This window comes from Empidonax traillii, unplaced genomic scaffold (assembly GCF_003031625.1).
Source record: "Empidonax traillii isolate 1590-97213 ecotype Southwest subspecies unplaced genomic scaffold, ASM303162v1 scaffold1522:size149019, whole genome shotgun sequence".
NCBI lineage: Eukaryota > Metazoa > Chordata > Aves > Passeriformes > Tyrannidae > Empidonax > Empidonax traillii.
This window is the reverse complement of record NW_020956715.1, coordinates 60,604-64,627: the sequence shown is the minus strand read 5'-3', so window position 1 is coordinate 64,627 and position 4,024 is coordinate 60,604. Positions and strand designations below refer to the sequence as shown.

General features: G+C 50.9%; 1 long non-coding RNA gene across 1 annotated transcript in view; it reads right to left on the bottom strand.

Annotated features, from left to right (window-relative positions):
• The window catches only part of LOC114070337, a 19,355-nt gene extending 16,704 nt beyond the window's left edge, over positions 1–2,651 (bottom strand). The window contains exon 1 of the long non-coding RNA XR_003573915.1: positions 2,640–2,651. This is a non-coding gene — a long non-coding RNA (uncharacterized LOC114070337). The remainder of the gene's footprint in view (positions 1–2,639) is intronic.
• Between the last annotated feature and the right edge of the window lie 1,373 nt (positions 2,652–4,024).

The following is a 4,024-nucleotide window of genomic DNA, read 5'->3' as shown; positions in this document are numbered from 1 at the left end:
TGCACTGTCTCAGAACAGGGAATGCTAATCCAAATTTCAGAGCTTCACCTAGACCTGCCTTTAATACCAGACATGCTTAAGGGTGAAAACAAGTTTATTCTGGCAAAGCAGGAGTTTAAATTCCTAATTGTGAGCACTGAAAGAAGATTACAAAAGAGAAAATAGAACGGGGTTGTGGATCGCGCTCCACGGCAGGATTCCTTCTGGTATCTCCCACCTGGGATCTCCTGGGCGTGTTGCAGCTGTTTTGCACCAGGGGAGGAGCTGCACATGGCACTGGGAGAGATGTGGGTCTAGATAGGACTGACAGCAACAGCTCCAGGAGCTGTGTGGGAAGTGGGGTGGTTTGTCTGACAGGCTGGTGCACTGAGGGGAAGTCTCAGCGGGAGCACTCGAGAGGCAGGAGGAGGTGAAAGAGCTGGAGCAGTGAAATCCAGCTCTGTGCAGAGGGGCTGGGAGGGAAGGAGGACAAACAGCAGGGACTTGAACCCACAGGCAACACAGTGAGTGATCTGAGCCCCAAAACAGCGAGGGCCCACAGGCAGCCTCGCTTCAGGCTTCTCTGACTGTTTGGGAAGGGCAGATGAGGGGACAAAAGCACTTTTTGGAAGAATAACAATAGCCTTGTAACACACTTGTTCAAAACCCAGCAACAGTTCAAGGCAGGCTTGGAAAATGTATTTGATAGACAAATAACAACTATCTGATGATGGGAGCCAGTCTGCAGCAGCACAAGCTAACGAGGAGTTTGGGATTGCCTGAGCAGCCAACAGCAGCAAGAATCTGCCTTAGAGACAAAGGGAAAAATTCCTACTGCAGAAGAACCTCAGGAATATCTTGGGAAATGGATAATCAGGGCACCCAGATGGGAGATTTAGCAAAGGGTTCAGCAGGAACTGTTCTATGGCAAGCCCTCAAACCAATTCTCACCAAGCAGTGATGGAGGGGGCTTGAGGTCCAAGAGGACAGAAAAATGGCAAAACCACAAAAGTACGACCTGTGAAAGCAGGGAAGGAGAACCTGGAGAGCAAACTTGTGCAGCTGAAGGATGCAAGAACAAATTATTAAATAATCAGTTTAAAGGTGCCAAGAGGATAATAAGATAATAAAGAAACATGGATGTGAATTTATGAGGGGTAAATCTTGCCTAACTAATTTAATAAATTCCTTCCATTTAGCAGCTCTGGGAGAAGCAATAAGTGAAATAAATCTTTGGTAAAGCCTTTGAGAGTTTTCTCTGACAGGAACAGCAGCTGGATAACCATTGTCCAGCTCACAGGTCTTGTATGAAGAAGGCAGTGATGGACTGGTTTTCATCTCCCTTTGGGAAAGAAAAATAGAAATCTGACTAATTTCAAGAAAGAAAATTTCTGTTAGAGGCCAAGAGAAAATGTCTTTGCTAAAAGGGATGTGGAACACAAGGAGAGGCCACGCAGGGAAGCTCTGGAACCCCCATCAGAGAACACTCAGGGGGCTTCTAATGGGCTGGTCTTGGAATTCCTCAGGGCAGCAGGTGGTGGGACTTGTTGGGCATCTCTCCCCCTTTCCAATGCCATGATGCCACAGGGTAGGGACGTGCAGGTGGCACTCCAGGTGTGCTCCACTTCGGACCTCCAGGTGTCTCTGATCTGGCAGTGGCTCTGGTGCAGCTGGGACTCACACCTCATGTGTGCTCTGCAGCTCTTTGAAGAGACCACAGACGCTTCTCCCTCTGCTTCCCAGTGTTTATCGCCCTCCTGCTGCTCTGCTTGCTGGAGGCCCTGCTCTTGGGGTGCTCCCTGAGCTGGGTTCTGAGTGTTGGATTGAGGTGTTAAGAGGTGACCATTGAGGCTTGTGGGTGGGACAGAGGACTGGAGATGATCAGTCACATACAGCTGGTGATGGATGTTGTCCATGAAAACAACAGAGAGGCTGGAACTTGTCAGGGACCAATCCCATTGTGGGGATCCCCCAAGAGCCATCCCTGCCAAGGCCCGTGTTCACCAGTGCTCCCACAGGTACACCCTCCAGTGCCACATGGATTCAGGAGCTCCACTTGTACTCTGAACAGTCTGAAAGAAGGTTACAACAGTTTCTTGGCCAACCCAACAACAGTTCCCATCGGTGCCCTGTGTGTTCCTGCCAACACTGTGCTCAGAAGGACCCAACCACGGCCCTGCCCCTCCCTGGGCTGAGTTGTACAGGAACAGAGAACACACAGCTGGGCCCCAGGAGCTCTGGAGTGGCTTTGGGGCCTGGCCATGTTTCCATCTCTGTGCACAGCAGCTCCCACGGGCACAGCTGGCAAAACCCAGCATGAGTCTGTAGGAGATGAACCTCCTGTGCCCAAACTCAGAGCTCTCTGGTGATGGGAGTGCTTGGTGTGGGTGTCCCTCAACAGCTGAGCAGAGCAACTGAGGGACCAACAGCCTCAGCTCTTTGGAGCTTGGTCTGAGTTCCAAACTTGTTCTGGGGTTCCAAACCTGACACTTTGGAAATACTCCCAGTGAGGCTGCTCAGGTCATCCCTCTGTCATCCATCACCAAACTGTGCCAAAATGTCCTTTCCAAGCCAAGGGGAGGGTGAGTAAGTGCCTGAGCCCAGCCCTTGCTGTTGGACTCACATATAAAGGTCACCAGGCCACGTCTTCATGGACAAACTCTGCAGACATCTGGACGTGGCCAAAGCTTTCAGGTGTGGTTGGCACAAGAGCTGCCATCCACACTGCTCTGTGCAGCATCCCCAGCCCCTGGAAAGCTCTCCCATGGGAATGCCCAGACACGGGCTGGGTGCTGGAACACAAATCCTGCCACTTGCCTGCACATTTCCTTGTCCCCAGAGCAGGAAACAGCCACTGAAACAGTGTGTGATTACCTGGGAGATGGATGGGACCAAGCTGAGCTCTTCATATCTCAGTTCTTGTGAGATGTGGATGAAATATTCTGGCTGACTCAGCTGTCAGGAGGCTGCAGGTGCTTATTGTGTGTGTATTCACCACCAGCTTTCACCACCATCTATTGACTCATTTAGCAGAATCAATTCATTCCCTGTGTGCTGCATGTTTAAATTCCTGATGGCAGCCATTCCCAGCTGCTCCCAGGGATGTTTGTTGTGCAGGACATGCACCCTGTGCACTCTCTCCCTGGGAGACCTCATTGTCTTGCCTGTTTGTTCCTTTGCTTTGAAGCAAAGCCTGGAGGGTGCAGGTTCTGCTTCAGCCATGTGTGGTGTGTCTGTGCTTTCCTGCTGGCCCAGTGAAAGGCTGCACCTCTCCCCTCTGTTTTGTCCCTTTTTTTAGCTAAAGAGAGGCTGGTTTATCTTCCACAGGTGCCAAACCTTGCGTTCAACACCGAGAAAGTGCCTCAGCCCAGCCCTCCCTCTTGGGCTCACATTTAAAGGTCACCTGGTCACGTCCCTACGGAAGAGCTTTGCAGACATCTGGACGTGGCCAGAGCAGACAGAAGGCCCTTTGCTCATGGATGAAAGGCTGTGCTGAATGTACCCACTGTGTCTCTGTGCTGAGCAGTGTCCAGCCCAGCCCCAGCAGGAACTGGGTCACTGGGGTGAGCTGTTTGCTCAGGGATTTATCACCATTGTCTTACAAAGTCCTGGTCCTGGCTGAGGACCTGCACTACAGGGCTGCAAGTGTCTCCATAATCCTGCAAACAGAGCCAAGCTTTTCTTCTAAAGGACTCTTAAGAAGATCCCACTTAACTCCTGCCTCATCTTTGGTGACTCCAACACCTCCCTGGGCAATTAAGTCCAGTGTTTGATCTTGCAGTGATTTTTTTCCCTGATATCTGAACTCAGCCTCCCCTGGTTCAATATAAGGCTGTTTGCCCTCATCCTTTCCCTTGAGGAGACTGACCCCCACCTCAGCACAACCTCCTTGCAGGGAGCTGGAGAGAGCACTGAGACTCCCCCTGAGGCCCCCTCATCTTTATCCAACTCCTCTTCCCCTAGTTACCTTCTTTTATCCTGCTGTTTTGGGGCAAGGCTGTGAACCTTAATTATTTTAGGTCCTATTGAAATTGTTACAGGAATT